General features: G+C 39.8%; 1 protein-coding gene across 3 annotated transcripts in view; it reads left to right on the forward strand.

The window, feature by feature from the left end:
* The window catches only part of PGAM2 (phosphoglycerate mutase 2), a 118,109-nt gene that overhangs the window by 58,608 nt on the left and 40,189 nt on the right, over positions 1-19,312 (forward strand). Inside the window, exon 4 of one of the 3 annotated variants that reach the window (XM_061127618.1) lies at positions 12,754-12,850. The exons of the other annotated variants lie outside the window; for them this stretch is intronic. The gene's annotated coding sequence lies outside the window, so the exon portion shown is untranslated. The remainder of the gene's footprint in view (positions 1-12,753; positions 12,851-19,312) is intronic. 3 annotated transcript variants of the gene reach the window in all.

A 19,312-nucleotide genomic window follows, 5' to 3' on the forward strand; every position in this document is an offset into this window, starting at 1 on the left:
AAATTTTCAGTTGTTTCCTAATGGAAACGCAGTAGTGAAATCAGTGGATTAAATCATAAGCTTAATGTTTACAATGTTTTTTTTTTTTTGAGAAACAGCAGGTAGAGCAGGAAGCAGTTTCTGAAGGCAATGCTGCTTCAAATGACATCACTTAGATGGATAATCATTTAGCCTTTCTATGGCAGCAAAAGAGTTTATATATGACAAAAGATACTTAAACATCCTCTTTTAAGTTTTAATGGTTGAATGTTATTATCTGGGCATTCACAGTTAGCTATATCTGTAATGAATATTACAGGCACAGTGCTTTTTAATCCTAGACATTGTTAGCATCCTGTGCAAGTTCGATGTATGAAGCCGGGCACTCAAAGCTGGTGCTCTGGGACAGCACAGTGGGATGGGGTGGGGAGGGAGGTGGGAGGGGGGCTCAGAATGTGCACTCATGGCTGATTCATGTCGATGTATGGCATAAAGCATCACAGTATTGTAAAGTAATTATCCTCCAATTAAAATTAATTAATTTTAAAAAACTGCACCTTTATATGTAAACTATCCAAACCAAAACTCATAGCTCCAACCACCCTCTTCATCTTACTCTCACACAGCAAGCCAATATTTCCTCTAAGTTACTCCAGGACAGCAAGATGGCAGAGGAGTAAGTGGACAAAGGGTACTTTTCTCTCCACGGATGCCTCAGGAATACATCTTCAGATGCAGAGGATCTCACAAAAGAAAGAGCCCTAGCTCTGGCAACAATGGACATTGGAGGTACAAACATGCAGGAGCAGGGCCAGATTAGAGTCTGAGCTGTTCCCACAGCAGGTCCAGAGAAAAGTCCAGTATTGAAGGGCCTCATAAGGAAGCAGAGGTGGAGCTACCACTGCTTAAGGAGAAAGCAGGTGCAGAGTTATTTTTATCTTTTTCCCTTTTTTCTTGGTTCTTTCTTTTCTTTTTCATACTGTTATCATATACTGTCTTTATTAACCCTTCAATTTTTATTTTTTATAACCTATTATTTCCACTTTTAAAATGGCTTATTTTTAAATAAACTCATTTTTCCTGTTTTTACATTCTTGATTGCTGTCTTCTTTTTTGACCCCCATTTTATCCTTTTTTCCCTTTTTTTCCTCTTCTCTTTGTAAGTGCACAAGTTTGCCTCGGTGTTCTTGGCTGTTGAGTGTTTCTTTCACCATTAGTCATGGGGCTTTGTCTTCTGTGCTGTGAGGCCTGTGAAGTCTTCACACTACAGTAAGGGATTGGGCCTGAGCTCCCAAAGTAGGAGACCTGAGTCCAGGACTTTGGACCACCAGAGAACCCCTGACCCCATAACATTAACTCATGAGAACTCTCTCAAAGGCCGTCATCTCAACACTAAGACCAAGTCCCAGCCAAAGGCCAGCAAGCCCCAGTGCCAGATGCCGCACACCGAACCATCAGTAAAACAGAAACACAGCCCTGCCTGTTAGTAGACAGGCTACTCAAAGCCATACTGAACCCATATGGCACTGCCCTTCAGAGCAACAAGGTCCAACTCCAGTCAGGAGAAGTAGGCACAAGTCCTCCCAGCCAGGAAGCCTGCACGTGGCACTGGTCCAGCCCCACTCATGGGGCCGCACCCCACAGTCAAGAGGAGCTACCACCATCCAGCCTGCAGAAAGAAGACTCCAAAGACAGTAAGTTAAACAAAGTGAAAAGACAGAGAAACATGTAGCAGATGAAGGAACATGATAAAAACCCACAAGACCAAAAAAATGAAGAGGAAAAAGTCTACTTGAAAAAGAATTCAGAGTGATGATAGTAAAGATGATCCAAAATCTTATAAGCAAAATGGAGGCACAGATAGACTAGAGGCACAAATCAAGAAGTTACGAGAAATGTTAACAAAGACCTAGAAGATTTAAAGAATAGACAATCAACAGTGAGCAACACAGTAACAGATTAAAAATGCACTAGAGGGAAACAATAGCAGGCTATCTGAGGCAGAAGAATAGATAAGTGAGCTGGAAGATAGATGGTAGAAATAACTGAGGCAGAGCAGAATAAAGAAAAAGTAATGAAAAGAAATGAGGATGGTCTCAGAGAACTCTGTGACAACATTAAGCATACAGATATTAGAATTATAGGGGATCCCAGAAGAAGAAGAAAAAAGGTATGAGAAAATATTTGAGATTATAGTCAAAAATTTCCCTAACATGGGAAAGGAAATAGCCACCCAAATCCAGGAAGCCCAGAGAGTCTCATATAGGATAAACCCTCAAAGAAACACAAGACACATACTAATCAAACTAATCAAAATTAAACACAAAGAACAAATATTAAAAGCAGCAAGGAAGAAGCAACAAATAACATACAAGGGGATCCCCATAAAGCTAGCAGCTGATCTTTCAACAGAAATTCTGCAGGCCAGCAGGGAGTGGCAGGACATACTTAGAGTGATGAAAGGAAAAAAGTTACAAACAAGATACAACCCAAGACAATAAAGTAAATGGTAGTAGGAGCATACATATCAATAATTACCTTAAATGTAAATTAGTTAAGTGCTCCAACAAAAAGACACAGATTGGCTGAATGTAGAAAACAACATCCCTATATATGCTATCTACAGGAGACCCACCTCAGAACTAGGGACACACACTCACTGAAAGTGAAGGGCTGGAAGAAGATATTCCATGCAAGCGGAAATCAAAAGAAAGCAGGAGTAGCAATACTCATGACAGATAGACTTTAAAATAAAGTCCGTTACAAGAGGCAAGAAGGACACTATGTAATAATCAAGGTATCAATCCAAGAAGAAGATATAACCATTATAAACATATATGCACCCAACTTTGAAGCACCACAATACATAAGGCAAATGGTAACAAGTATTAAAGGGGAACTTGACAGTAACACAATAATAGTGCAAGACTTTAATACCTGACTCACACAAACAGACAGATCTTCCAGATAGAAAATTGATAAGGAAACACAACTTTAAATGATACATTGAACCAGTTGGACCTAATTGATATCTATAGGGCATTTCATCCAAGAACAGCATATTTCACTTTTTTCTCAAGAGCACATGGAAATTTCTCCAGGATAGATAACATCTTGAGACACAAATCAAGCCTTGGTAAATTGAAATAATTTCAAGCATATTTTCTGACTAGACTAGATATCAAGTACAGGAAAAAAGTACAAAAAAACCACAAGCACATGGAGGCTAAACAATACACTTCTGAATAACCAACAGATCACTGAAGAAATCAAAATACACCTAGAAACAAATGATAAAGAAAATATGACAACTCAAAACCTACGGGATGCACTAAAAGCAGTGCTAAGAAGGAAGTTTATAGCAGTATAAGTCTACTACAAGAAACAAGAAAAATATCAAATAAACAACCTAACCTTACACCTAAAGCAACTAGAAAAAGAACAAAAACCCTCCAAAATTAGTAGACGGAACATAAAGATCAGAGCAGAAATAAAAGAAAATGAAGGTGACCATAGCAAAGATCAATAAAACTGTAAGAAAGCTGGTTCTTTGAGAAGATAAACAAAATTGACAAATCATTAGCTAAACTCATCAAGAAAAGGAGAAGATCAAAATCAATAAAATTAGAACTGAAAAAGCAGAGGTTACAACAGACAATACAGAAATACAAAGGATCATAAGAAACTACTACATGCCATGAGAAACAACTATATGCCACTAAAATGGACAACCTGTAAGAAATGGACAAATTCTTAGAAAATTATAATCTTCCAAAACTGGACCAGGAAGAAATAGAAAATATGGAGACCAATCACAAGCATGGAAATTGACACTGTAATCAAAAATCTTCCAACAAACAAAAGCCCAGGGCCAGATGACTTTACAGGGGAATTCTACCAAAAGTTTAGAGAAGAGCTAATACTTACCCTGTTCATCAAATTCTTCCAGAAAATCTCAGAAGAAATAAGACTCCCATGAGTCTACCATGGTAGTGATGAGGCTACCATCACCCTGATACCAAAAATCAGACCACAAAAATGAAAATTACAGGTCAATATCACTGATGAACATATATGAAAAATCCTCAACAAAATTCTAACAAATAGAATCCAGCAATACATTAAAAAGATCATGCACCATGATCAAGTGGGTTTTATACCAGGGAAGCAAAGATTCTTCAGTATATACAAATCAATAACTATGATACACAATATTAACAAATTGAAAGATAAAAATCATATGATCATTTCAGTAGATGCAGAGAGAGCTTTTGACAAAATTCAGCACCCATTTATAATAAAGAAAATAATAATAATAACTCTCCAGAAAGTAGACATAGAAAGAACCTACCTCAACATAATAAAGGCCATATATGACAAATCCACAGCAAACATTATTCTCAATAGTGAAGAACTGAAAGCATTTCCTCTAAGATCAGGAACAATACAAGGGTGCCCACTCGTAGCCACTATCATTTAGCATAATTTTGGAAGCCCAAGCTATAGCAATCAGAGACAAAAAGGGAAAAAAGGAATCCAGATTGGAAAAGAAGATGTAAAACACTCATTGTTTGCAGATGAGATGGTGCTATCTATACATAGAAAACCCTAAAGATGCCACCAGAGAATTACTAAAGCTAATCAATGAATATAGGAAAGTCTCAGGATATAAAATTAATACAGAGAAATCTCTTACATTCTTATACATTAACCATGAAAAATTAGAGAACTTAAGGAAACAATCCCATTCACCATTGCAACAACAACAACAACAAAATACCTAGGAATAAACCTACCTAAAGAGCCAAAACACCTGTATGCAGAAAATTATAAGACACTAATGAAAGAAATACCACACAATTGCACTCATCTCACATGTTAGTAAAATAACGCTCAAAATTCTCCAAGCCAGGCTTCAGCAATACGTGAACCGAGAACTTCCAGGTGTTCAAGCTGGTTTTAGAAAAGGCAGAGGAACCAGAGATCAAATTGCCAACATCCGCTGGATCATCAAGAAAGCAAGAAAGTTTCAGAAAAACATCTATTTCTGCTTTATTGACTGTGCCAAAGCCTTTGACTGTGTGGATCACAACAAACTGTGGAAAATTCTGAAAGAGGTGGGAATACCAGACCGCCTGACTTGCCTCCTGAGAAACCTGTATGCAGGTCAGGAAGCAACAGTTAGATCTGGACATGGAACAGCAGACTGGTTCCAAATAGGAAAAGGAGTACCTCAAGGCTGTATATTGTCACCCTGCTTATTTAACTTATATGCAGAGTACATCATGAGAAATGCTGGGCTGGAGGAAGCACAAGCTGGAATCTAAGATTGCGGGGAGAAATATCAATAACCTCAGATATGCAGATGACACCACCCTTATGGCAGAAAGTGAAGAAGAACTAAAGAGCCTCTTGATGAAAGTGAAAGAGGAGAGTGAAAAAGTTGGCTTAAAGCTCAACATTCAGAAAACTAAGATCATGGTATCCAGTCCCATCACTTCATGGAAAACAGATGGGGAAACAGTGGCTGACTTTATTTTCTTGGGTTCCAAAATCACTGCAGATGGTGATAGCAGCCATGAAATTAAAAGACGCTTACTCCTTGGCAGGAAAGTTATGACCAACCTAGATAGCATATTAAAAAGCAGAGACATTACTTTGCCAACAAAAGTCTGTCTAGTTAAGGCTATGGTTTTTCCAGTGGTCATGCATGGATGTGAGAATTGGACTCTAAAGAAAGCTGAGCACCAAAGAATTGATGCTTTTGAACTGTGGTGTTGGAGAAGACTCTTGCGAGTCCCTTGGACTGCAAGGAGATCCAATTAGTCCATCCTAAAGGAGATCAGTCCTGGGTGTTCATTGGAAGGACTGATGTTGAAGCTGAAACTCCAATACTTTGGCCACCTGATGCGAAGAGCTGACTCATTGGAAAAGACCCTGATGTTGGGAGGGATTTGGGGCAGGAGGAAAAGGGGGAGACAAAGGATGAGATGGCTGGATGGCATCACCGACTCAATGGACATGAGTTTGAATAAACTCCAGGAGTTGGTGATGGACAGGGAGGCCTGGCGTGGTGCGATTCATGGGGTTGCAAAGAGTCGGACACGACTGAGCGACTGAACTGAACTGAAACTTAAAAGCTTTTACACAGTGAAGGAAACTATAAAAAAGGGTGAAAAGACAAGCCTTGGAATGGAAGAAAATAATAGCAAATGAAACAACTGACAAAGGATTAATCTCCAAAATATATATGCAGGTCATTCAGCTCAATACCAGAAAAACAACCGAATCAAAAGTGGGCAGAAGATCTAACCAGACATTTCTCCACAGAAGACATACAGATAGATAATAAACGCATGAAAAGATGTTGACATTCCTCATTAGTTAAGAAACACAAATCAAAACTACAATAAGTTATCACCTCACACCAGTCAGAATGGCCATCATCAAAAAATCTACAAACAATAAATGCTAGAGAGGGTGTGGAGTAGAGGGAACTCTCTTGCCCTCTTGGTGGGAATCCAAGTTGATACAGCCACTAGGGAAAATAATATGGAGATTCCTTTAAAAACTAGGAATAAAACTACCATATGACCCAACAATCCCACTACTGGGCATATACCCTGAGGAAACCATAGTTGAAAAATACATACATACCCCACTGTTCAGTGCAGCACTATTTACAATAGCTAGGACATGGAATCAACCTAGATGTCCATTGACAGATAAATGAATAAAGAAGCTGTGGTACATATACACAATGGAGTATTACTCAGCCATAAAAAGGAATGCATTTGACTCAGTTATAATGAGGTGGATGAACCTAGAGCATACTATACAGAGTGAAATGAGTCAGAAACAGACAAATATCGTATATTAATGCATATATATGGAATTGAAGGGGCTTCCCTGGTGACTTGGGTGGTAAAGAATTTGCCTGCAATGCAGGAGATCTGGGTTTGATCCCTGGATCAGGAAGATCCCCTGGAGAAGGGAACAGCAATCCACTCTAGTATTCTTGCCTGGAGAATTCCATGGACAGAAGAGGCTGGCAGGCTACAGTCCATGGGGTCACAAAGAATCAGACATGACTGAGCAACTAACACACACACACATGGTATCTAAAGAGATGATGAACCTACATGAAGGGCATCAGTGGAGATGCAGACATAGAGAGCAGACTTGTGGACACAGTGGAGGAAAGAGAGGGTGGGACGAATTGAGAGTAGCATTGAGACATTTACATTAGTATGTAACATTAGATAGCCAGTGGAAATTTACTGTGTGACGCAGGGAACTCAAATCTGGTGCTTGGTGACAACCTAGAGGGGTGGGATGGTGTGGGAGGTAGGAGGGAGGCTCAAGAGTGAGGGGACGTATTTATTCCTATGGCTGATTCATGTTGATATATGGCAGAAACCAACACAGTAGTGTAAAGTAATTATCCTCCAACTGAAATTTAAAAATTTAAAAAGTAAATCACTCCAGTGCCAGGCACCAGAAAACTAAGGACCACCTCAATAGTCTGCAGAACTTCTTAAAACTAGCCCATTATAAGCCTCCCGCTTTGGCTTTTCCATTCCTTACCCCAAAAGAAATAAGGAAGGAAAGAAAAAAAGAAAGTAAAGATTTTGCTCACACTTTATTCTTGTTCCTTCTGTTTCCTGACCCTGGTGCTTCTTCATGTGGTCCTGCATGCTTTGCCTTGCCCCCTTCTTTGGGGAACTGTAAGTAATACATTCTTTAAATGCAGTCATGTCTGTCATCTTACCATACCTCTTTAACATAAAACACTGGCTATATTTTAAAACAATAATGACTGATTGCCATAATTGAAAGTCCTCTTGAGGTGATAAGAGAACAGCTGACAGATTTGCTTTCCCAGTAGGGTGGAGGAAACTAGTCTTCTTAGTCTAGCCTGATACCAGGGAGTAGAAAGCCACTGTATTTGCCTCACCCTTGAAACTGGAAGCAAAGGCTTTTCATATTGTTCCTGTTTTTTCTCCCTAGATACTATGCCATAGAGTATGGTGAGATAGGGCAAAGAAAGGGGCTCTGTATTCTACCAAACATTTAAGTTAACACCTATCTTTATCAAACTATTTCAAAAAAATTACAAAGGAAGGAACACTAGCAACGTCATTCTATGAGGTCAGCCCCAACTCCCTGGCAATTATGATGAAGAGCTAACACTTCCCCAAGATATTTAACTATCACTCAGAGGCTCCTATAAGATATAAGATATAAAGTTTAGCCTGCTAAACCACTGGGAAGTTTAAAAGTTGTCTGGGCTGTAGTACCCTCTCTCTATGAGAATAAAGTATGGCAGAACAATGTAATAATTTCAGTGATACAGTGAAGTTTTAACAAAACTTGAAATAAGATGTTTCTTACATGCTGTTTGCACCAGACATTCAGCACACTGCATTTTTCCAGTGAGTGGGAATGGTACTCATCCTGTAATGCACGCAGTAAAATGTCTAAAGAGACTTGTGATAAAGAAGTTTCTTACAAATCCATCCCAAGCTACTCTCGGCAGTGTTCTTTTGGTGAATGGAAGTGATACCCCATCTGTGATGCAAGTGTGAACTATTTAAAAACACTTATAAGTCATTCCTTACAAGTTACGTACACAGAGTTCAGCACCAAATTTTTTCAGTGATTCTAGTAATACACATTCTGTGATGCATGTGGTGATGTGTTAACTAGACATGTTAATAATAAGATAATTCTTACAAACTACAGTTGACTCTTAAATAACATGCGGGTTAGGGACACCAACCTTCCACACAATCAAAAATCCACAAATGACTTATAGTAGGCCCTCCATATACATGGTTCCTATGAAACCAATATCCATGGTGCTGCATCCTCAAATTGACCAATCATAGCTTCTGCGGTAGTACAGTATTTACTATTGAAAAGAATCCATGTGTATGTGAACCCACATAGTTTAAACCTTTGTTACTCAAGGGTCAACTGTACTAGCAATAACTGTTCAACACTGTGTTCTTTAGGCAGTGATACCCATTCTCTAATGCATATAGCTGCTGCTGCTGCTGCTGCTAAGTCACTTCAGTCGTGTCCGACTCTTCACGACCCCATGGACTGCAGCCTACCAGGCTCCTCTGCCCATGGGATTTTCCAGGCAAGAGTACTGGAGTGAGTTGCCATTGCCTTCTCTGATGCATATACCAATGTTAATCAAAACTTGTAATAAAAGCTTCTTCTTACAATTGAATTGCAGTAGCACTCAACACAATGTTTTTTCATGAATGCAACTGAAAACCATTCTAGATGCAAATATTAATAAGACTTGTAATAAAGATTTTTAAGTTGAGATACAACATACTATATTAGCTTCACGTACACAATGTAGTGATTTGAGATTTTTATACATTATGAAATGATCACCACAAAGAAACTAGTTACCATTTGTCACCATACAAAGTTGTTACAATATTATTGGCTATATTCCCTATGTGTACATGTTTTGTTCATTTGCCAAACCGTGTCCGACTCTTCATGACTCCATGGACTGCAGCATGCCAGGCTTCCCTGTCCCTCACCATCTCCCAGAGTTTGCCCAAATTCATGTTCATTGAATCAGTGATGCCATCCAACCATCTCATCCTCTGTCACCCTCTTGTCCTTCTGCCTTGCCTTCAATGATTCCAAGCCTTAGGGTCTTTTCCAGTGAGTCAGCTCTTTGCATCAGGTGGGCAAAATATTGGAGCTTCAGCTTCAGTATCAGTCTTTCCAAAGGGTATTCAAGGTTGATGTCCTTTAAGACTGATTGGTTTGATATCCTTGCTTTCTAAGGGACTCTCAAGAGTCTTCTCCAGCACCACTGTTCAAAAGCATCAATTCCTCAGTGTTCTGCCTTCTTTATGGTCCAGCTCTCATATCTGTACATGACTACAGGAAAGACCATAGCCTGGACTAAATGGACATTTGTGGGCAAAGTGATGTCTTTGGTTTATAACACACTGTCTAGGTTTGTCATAGCTTTCCTGCCAAGAAGCAGTCCTATTCTAATTTCATGGCTGCAGTCACCATCTGAAGTGATTTTAGAGTCCATGAAGAGGAAATCTGTCACTGCTTCCACCTTTTCCCCTTCTACTTGCCATGAAGTGATGGAGCCAGATGCCATGATCTTAGGTCTTTTAATGCTGAGTTTTAAGCCAGCTTTTCCACCATCCTCCTTCACCTTCAATCAAGAGGCTCTTTAGTTTCTCTTCTGTTTCTGCCATTAGAGTGGTATCATTGCTATCTTTGAGGTTGTTATTTCTCCTGGCAACCTTCATTCCCACTTGTAATCATCCAGCCTGGCAGTTCACATGATGTGCTCTACATATAAGCTAAATAAACAGGGTGAAAATAAACAGCTTTGTGGCACTCCTTTCTCAATCCTGAACCAGTCAGTTGTTCTAACTGTGGCTTGTCACACTGCCTTGTTGTGGTGAAGGGGCTGGTATAACTCAATGAAGCTACGAGCCAGGCCATGTAGGGCCATCTAAGGTGCACAGGTTCCACTGGAGGAGGGAATGGCAAGCCGCTCCAGTATACTAGCTGTCAGAACCCCATGAACTGTGTAAAATGTGTTTATTATATACCTGTGATTCCACATATGGGTTTCCCTGGTGTGAGTGAGTGTGAAAGTCGCTCAGTTGTGTCTGATTCTTTGTGACCCTATGGACTATACAGTCCATGGAATTCTCTAGGCCAGAATACAGGTGTGGGTAGCCTTTCCCTTCTCCAAGGGATATTCCCAGGCCAGGGATGAAACCCAGGTCTCCACGTTGCAGACAGATTCTTTACCAGCTCAGTGTTAAAGAATCCATCTGCATTTTAGGAGACAAGGGTTTGTCCCTGGTTGTGAAGATCCCTCAGAGTAGGACATGGCAACCCATGCAAGTATTCTTGCCTGAAGAATTCCATGGACAGAGGAGCTTGGCAGGCTACAGTCCATGGGGTTGTCAGACACAACCGAGCAACTGAGCAGACATGCACATATGCACACATACACCATTCCAGATATAAGTGAAAACATATGGTATTTGGGCTTTTCTTGAGGAATTTTGCATTTTTATTCATCAGTGAAATTGGCTTGTAATTTTATTTTTTCATGATATCCTTGTCTGGTTTTGGTATCAGGGTGATGCTGACCTCACAGAATGATTTGAGAAGTGTTCCTTCCCTTGTAATTTTTAGAATAGTTTGAGAAAGATAGGTGTTAACCTTTCATTGAGTGTTAGGTATAATTCACCAGTGACCTTGTCTGGGTCTGAACTTTTGTTTATTGGGAGTTTTCTTCTTACCAGTTCAATTTCATTGTCGATTATTGGTCTGTTCGTATTTTCTGTTTCTTCCTGATTCAGTCTTGGGAGATTGTAAATTTCTAGAAAACTTTCCACTTCTTAGGTGTTGTCCATAGTAATCTCTTGTGATCCTTTTTATTCTGTGGTGTTGGTTGTAATTTTTCTCTTTTTACTTCTGATTTTATTTGTTTGACCCCTCTCTATTTTTTTCTTGATTAGTCTGGCTAAAAGTTTATCAATTTTGTTTTTCTTTTCAAAGAACCAGCTGTTACTGTTATCAATTTTTCTACTGTTTTGTAAATCTGTATTTCATTTATTTTTTATCTGACCTTCATTGTTTCTTTCCTTCTACTGTCTTTGGATTTTGGTTGTTCTTTTTCCAGTTCCTTTAGGTGTAAGGTTAGGTTGTTCATTTGAGATCTCGTTTCCTGAGGTTGGCATGTATTGCTATAAACTTTCTTTCCTCTTAGAACTACTTTTCCGAATCCCATAGATATTTGGATCATTGTGTTTTTGTTTTCATTTGTCTCCAGGTATTTTTTTAATTACCTTTTTCATTTCTTCATTGACTTATTGGTTGTTTTGTAGCATATTTTTAACGGCCATATGCTTGTGGGTATTAGCTTTTTTTCTTTCCTTGTAGTTGATCTCTAGTCTTAGAGTGTTGTGGTCGAAAAAATATGTTTGATGTCACTTTAGTCTTCTTAGTGTTATTGACACTTGTTTTGTGATCTATCCTAGTGAACGTTCCACGTGAACTTGAAAAGAATGTGTTTTCTGCTACTTCCGTTTTATTAATAATGTTAGTTTGATAATTATTTTTTATTTTTGGCTGTTGTGTCTTCCTTGCTTTGCGTAGGCTTTCTCTAGTTGTGGTGAGTGGGGGCTACTCTTGACTGTGGTGTGAAAGAGTTAAAGCTTAGGCAGGCAGTCCAAGGCCCTTTAAGGAGGAGGCGAACTTTCTGGATCATGCTTTCCTTAAGCCTTGTGCAACAATGTACCTTACCCAAGAACTGGCCTTTCTTTAGGTCCAGAACTAATGATCACACAGCACAATGTCCTACTCATGGAAATGCTTTTCTTAGGCTCCATGTTAATGATTATAACTGTAACAAATCATGCGTGGGAACCTGTTTCTCAAGACTTGTACCCCTGATTACACAGCAACAGTGTGCCTGTCCCAGACATGTTGCCCAGAACCCATTCTCCCTGGCTGATCATCTCAGGATGTATGCCTTGGGAAATGGTCTGGTGGAACTCTTACAACCTTGAGGTATTCTTTTTATCTATTTTCAGCAGCAAGTTGAAAAGTATATAAGGCCCCACTTAAACTAGTGAGGTGGGTACTCTCCTGCCTACTTCTGATGTCCATGTCAGAAGCTTCTTCTGTCACTTTCACTTTAAAGAAAATCTACACAAAGCTCTGAGTGAATGAGACTGTCTTTGGTCCCAGAGTTAAATCTTCTTTGGAGATCACACATCTGGTGACACTGTTCACTGAACACCGTAAACTATCATCTTGGGGTCGCATCCGGAATCGTCAAGACAAGGTAAGAATGTTCAGAGCTGGGACTCCTTTGTTCTTTTACTGTAAATCTCCACTTTACTAACTCAGAAGCATATGGACTGAGCTGCTTCTCCTGGTCTCTCTGACCATTTCATAACTGCTTGGGGAATTAAAGCTACTAACCTAATGTGCTGGTTTGTACACTTTCAGGGGACTTGCAATCTATGCTGTTCTTGTGTTTTTCTAACCACACCCCATTCCAAGTTTTACAGGACACTGCAGGTAGGAACACATGAGGGAGCTAGCTGGACCTCTAGCTGCAGAGACAGCTCTCAGACTGGAAATCACCATACTGACCCCAGAGACCCAGAGGCAAGTTCTTGTCATGGCTATGCCTCTGGACTGTGTGGTGGAGACATTGATGGTGAGCATGAGATTCCTAAGGACACAGATTGGGGAACCCCAGATTTGGGCAGACTGGAAACACAACAGGCTGCTTCCCTTGGTAGTGCCAGCTCTTAGTGGGCCAGAGAAAGCCCTCTGCTGGCTCTTGTTTCAATTCCTTAGATGGTTTTTTTGTACACTCTGCTGGACAGGAATAGAAGGTTGACTTTGACACTCCATGAACATGAAAGATTATTTTTTCCTCACAGCCCTCCATAACCTCCTTTGTTATTGCATAGACTCATGTAGCAACTTTCAGAAGGGACCACTTGGGTTTTCTGTTCATCCGTTTATGACTTACCACTTCTACTGTGGTCAGGAATATGTTCAAGAATGTGTACAGGCCCATAAAAGACGGATGTTTCCTCTAGTGGTCTTAGCTTGGGAGACATTCCGGAAGGCTACTCCGCTCCACCCATGTGGCACCAGAGAAAAAGGGGAAATCAAGCCAAGGTTTTAATGGTGAGGGACTGGACATCAATCTGGGATGCCATCAGGTCTACCCCTGGTGCGTCTCCACCCCACCTCAGTGGTAGAACTGGGAGGGATGATAGTGGACACCGGCATCAGTAAGAGACAGGTTAGGGGAGGAAGCTTAGGTGGGAGACCTGTCTCCACCCCCATCTAGAGCAGGGAGGGGTGCCTCCAGTAGAAAAAAGCCATGCCACTGGGTGCTGCTCTTTCTCTGTTACAGATGGGAGCTAGCAGTTCCAGAACCACCCTCTTTGAACTGTATCTTGAAAAGATGGAATAAGTTTGATCCTCAGACCCTAAAAAGTCCCTTATATACAGGCTTTCTTTGCTTTAAGAGAAGACTTCACCTCCCTAGAGACAATCCCTGCTGGGACATCTTATCAGTCGGTCCCCACCGCTGTCATCAGAGCCAATTTGAACAATCTTTGGTTTAATTTTAGCTATGAAACTATGACTACAAAAAGGAGAGATGACATTTTTGACACTGAATGGCCATGATATTCTTTAGACTCCAGAGAAAACTGGTTAAAATGAAATCTTTTTTAAATCGCAAAACTGGTTCTTTTTGCACATGCAATTAGGAAAAAGCTGGCTTATTAAAATACTTTTATTGGAGCTCCAACCCTGCTTGCAAAACAAAAACTGCCCTGGGAAAAAACCTGAAGTTAATTCTTATCATGTCCTTGAGATATACAGCCCACATTTCTGGGACTCCAGCCATGAGCAAATTGGTAGAACTTCAATACAAGGGGAGAGAAAAAGGGCAAAGAGACATTTTAAAGTTCAAGCGGAAAACTGTGAGGCCTCTCTCTGTCTAGATTTATGTGTGTCTCAGTGTGTGTTTCCATCTTTGGACAACATTGTTGAAGGCTGATTGGTCAATGAGCTCTTTTTAATTGGCCTAAAGAGAAGTAAGTGCTTACACATCAAACAATTCTAAATTCAAGAAAATTAAACTAAAATGAATTTCAGGCTGTGTGAACTGGGAAATATTCACTATTGAATTGATACCTGGTATTGATGTTTGTTTATTGATCTAATTAACATAGACATTGTGAAGATACTTTTGCAAATGACATAGCTTTGGGTGATTTATGTTCACCAATCTACAAAATGATAATATAAAGTACAGTTCATTGTTGCTAAAGTAAGATGTGTGTTTTTAACAAAAAGGTATAAGGAATGGAATTACATTCTATTAAGGAAAAAGAAAGCAAGTATAAATTTACACATGGCTGTTCTCTAAATGGGCAAATGAAGTGATAAGTACAGAAGTGTAAAAAGGTTTGTAGCAAGTAAAAGAAGAGTTTTGTACATGGTACAAGTTCCTTAAGACATTAGACTGCCTTTGAAACCTTTTATTGTTTCTTTGACTAAGTAAATAACTATTGCTTCACAGTGAATATAAGCTGGTACCAAACTGGAATTTGGTTTTCTCTCCCTGATTAAAAGAACAAAGTTTTCTTGAAACGTGGCTTTTGCTAACAGACTGTGGCGCACATAGACAAAGCTCACTCTGCCAAAATTAGCCCATCACGGAATTTTAAATGGATAAATAATGGCTATAAACCAAATAGCTGGGGCTATGGGAAATCCACATTGGCCGCTTGGCTTTTCCTGGCTCCCTGACAGACTTTACTTTCATTTAATAGGATAAAGCCTTTCCTGGCTGTAGGGTTAATATCTCACAATGAAGAAAACATGGTTCAAATGTGTTTTCTGAGCTCTCCAGTGATTGGGGGACCCACTTTGCTGGACAGGTCATACAGACATTGGCAAAGAGCTTTACGAGCTTCTTAGAGACTATTGCTTTCACTGGCATCCTCAGCAGGGATGGCAAAACAAAGGGATTGGTTGCATGAGATTAGACTGCCTAATATGATTACAATTTTCATGACTTTTTGTCTGACATATTACTGGCTTCTAATCTTTGTTTTCAGATATAAAGAAGTTCTTCTCAAGTTACTGATGATTTAAAACAATTTAGTAATTTACACCTGTGGGTAAAATTAAAACATTTTTTCTTTCTGCCTCATCCTTCCAGAAATTTGAGACATTTGGGTTCTGAATAGCCACATCAAATTAAAAAAGACTCTCTCCCAACATATACAGAAATCTCAAAGTGTACTGGGGAGCTCTAAAGAAAAACCCACCTGCCGCGGTCCAGCCCCAGCAGAGTCCAGGGGTTCCCTTCGGATGATCGGTGTCAGCGAAGAAAAGAAAGCAAGTCAAGTCTTGGTTGAGTGCAGGATCAAGACTACTTTATTCTTTTACATCAGTGCTTATATACCCTAAAACCAATAATCCTTTAAAGAGGCTTAAGGAGAGGGGAATGATAAGATTGTGCCAGGTGCATAATCATGGGTTACATCATAAATAACTTTTCAGAACAATCAATACCTACACATAACTTTTAAACAATTCAATGGAAGCAGCTAGTCAACTGTGAAAAGCCATCTACAAACCTTATCTTGGGAAGCTCAGCCCCAGGCGGACTTAGCTCTGGCATGTAATCCTAAGGGTAAGAGGTCTCATGAATTCCCTCCTGATCACACCCTAAGGAATCTTCTCTATCTCTAATGGACTCTTTATCTACTTTTGCTTATGGGATAGATAGACCTGTTGCTAGCAGATTTGGTTTTGTGCTAGAAGGGTTTTTGTGCAATCATGAGCATTCCAGATTCTAAACTGGCAATCGTAATTCCAACAGAGCCAGAAGAGGCAGGATGTTCTGTGTAATATTTTCCTTACCTCTGGCCTGTTTATTGGGGCCCATGTGCCCCCAGGGACTGTGTTGCTGCCATGCAAAGGTTTCAAGGAGGGATTTTAGGTAAGAGTCAGACTAGTTTTTAGGGAACATAGAAGAACGTCAAGCATCAGAAGATGAAAGGACAAAAGCCTGGGAGTGGATGGTGGGGTGGTCCTGAAAAACCCCGGAGGTCCGGACGCCTTTGCGTGTGGAGCGGTCCTGGAGGTCCGGACGCCTTTGCGTGCCAGTTCTTTGAACCCAGACCTTGTCACGGGCAGGGTTTCTCTCGCCGGCTCCCGACACCCACCCAACCGATGTCAGGCCTGTGGCATCTATTATATTTCACTGAATATTAAGTTCTAGTTTTGTTAATTAAGGTCTGTATTTATTAAGATTCACTTCTGAGATAGTTCCTTGTGATTATGTTACATCACTAAGAGGTTTAATTAAGTTATTAAAAAGGACACTCTGAGTTTGTTTCTAATGCTTATCTCAGTAACCAGTCTTGGAATAAAGATCAGATGCTCCAAGATCTACAACCAGGAGATTAACAGCAGGCTATAGTCATTTAAGAAACTAAGTCAGAGGACCTGGAGATGTCACTGGACTATATCTAATGGAAGTTCATAAGTTCTTACTTATGATTTTACTATTACTGCTAACTATATTAGTTTCTACATCCTGTTTCAGGAAGTGTCCCTTACATTATCAAGTGTGTGACTGAGCCACTGATATAATGATGGTATACAGTTCCATATGAAATCCATAGTTATAATGGTGTCACTCTGTATATGAGAAGAAGCAACAAGAGGGAATATTTTCCGGGACCAAGAGACTAGTGAGACAGGTGCGGTCCACAGACTTGACACTCACAGGGCTTAGTCCAGTGACAGCACATTGAGTGGCCTGTCAGTGAAATCTGTGATAGACCTGGGGATGAACCTTCCCAGCACTGTGGGACAAAATGGTCATGAAATGCCCCCAAACCGTGGTCAAACTCATGGCCATAAAGGGACCCTGTGACTGGAAACTGGCACTTGCTGTCTGCCTCTACAAAGGTTAAATTACCGATGCTACAGCTGCTGACCTTCAGCATCCCCTGAATGGGAATTCAGGGTGGAAATCGGAAATTAGGTACTCACTCTGTGCTCTGGAAAAATGGACAAAACAGGCCTTCAGATACTTAGATGTTTTCAGGTAAGTATTTTCTTGAGCCCATATTCTTGCATCTTCTCACACTTAGAAAAATGCTAAAATTGTTAATGGTGACAACTACTTATGCTTATATGTTAATACCACAATAAGAGGCTAAAACCTACTTGGACAAACTTAGACAACTAGCTACCTGGCTATAAGTCTCCCTAAAACAGCTGTCTACATTGTGGTTTAGACTCCTTCTTCTAAAAAGAAATTGTAAGATTTATTTTGTCTGTTAAGATTGATGTTGTCACTCTTTCAACTACTTCTAACTGGGCTTGTTATACCTACATTCAAAATGTATATGAACACGCCAAACGGCTCCAATCTCATAAACAGGGCAGCCCAAGTGTTGACTACCTAGACCAGGATCAAAGTTACTACCAAATGTGACCTGATTCTCACTCTTCCTTGGACCCAGGTTTCTTTTAATTTCTGTTTGCATGGAATATCTTTTTCCATTCCTTCATTTTCAATCTGTATGTGTCTTTAGATGTGAAGTGAGTCTCTTGGGGGCAGGCTGTTATATAAGGGTCTTATGTTTGTATCCAGTCTATGGGCTTCCCTGGTAACTCAGCAGTTAAGAATCCACCTGCCCGGGCTGGTGCACTGGGAAGACCCAGAGGGATGGGCTGGGGAGGGAGGTGGGAGGAGGATTGGAAGGGGGAACACATGTAAATCCATGGCTGATTCATGTCAATGTATGGCAAAAACCACTACAATATTATAAAGTAATTAGCCTCCAACTAATAAAAATAAATGATATAAATAAATAAAAAGAAATTTAATTCAAATGGGCAAATTCCTACAAGACACAAAGTGCCCTTAAGTAATCAAATGATCAGTAGGAAACTGAATTATCCAATATTGTTAAACACATTGACTGTTCACTTAAAACCTTCTTATTAAAAATACTACAGATAATTACAAAAAAGAAAAAGAATCCACCTGCCCATGCAGGAGATGCAGGTACAATCCCTGGGTCAGGAAGATTCCCTGGAGAAGGAAATGGCAACCCTCCAGTATGCTTGCCTGGGAAATCCCATGGACAGAGAAGCTTGCGCCACAGTCCATGGGGTCACAAGAGTCAGACACAACTTAGCAACTAAAGAACAACAATCCAGTCTATGTCTTTTAATGGAGAATTTAGTTCATTTACACTTAAAGCAATTATTAGAAAGATTGTACTTACTGACCTTTTGTTAATTGTTTTGAGGTTATTTTTCTCTTTGTTTTTCCTTTTCTTTTCATTCATTTGTGATTTGATGGCCATCTTTCATGTTATGTTTTAATTTCTTTCTCATCTGTATTATAGGTTTCTTGGTCTGTGGTTACCATAATATTTATATATGCAGAAAAATATGCATATATGTATATGTATATAATGCATTATATATACTTTTAAGTTTAGCAGCCTCAATTTTTACTCTGTTCTCACCTCACACTTACTGCTACTGACATCATATTTTACGTTTTTGTTTTGTGTATTCCTAAACTACTTATTGTGGATATAGGTAACTTGACCAATTCTTTCTTTTAGCTTTCCTACTAGTTTTATGGGCTTCTCATGTGGCACAGTGGTAAAGAATCCACCTGCCAATGAAGGAGATGCATGTTCGATTCCTAGGTTGGGAAGATCCC

The sequence above is a fragment of the Dama dama genome, chromosome 24 (genome assembly GCF_033118175.1).
Source record: "Dama dama isolate Ldn47 chromosome 24, ASM3311817v1, whole genome shotgun sequence".
NCBI lineage: Eukaryota > Metazoa > Chordata > Mammalia > Artiodactyla > Cervidae > Dama > Dama dama.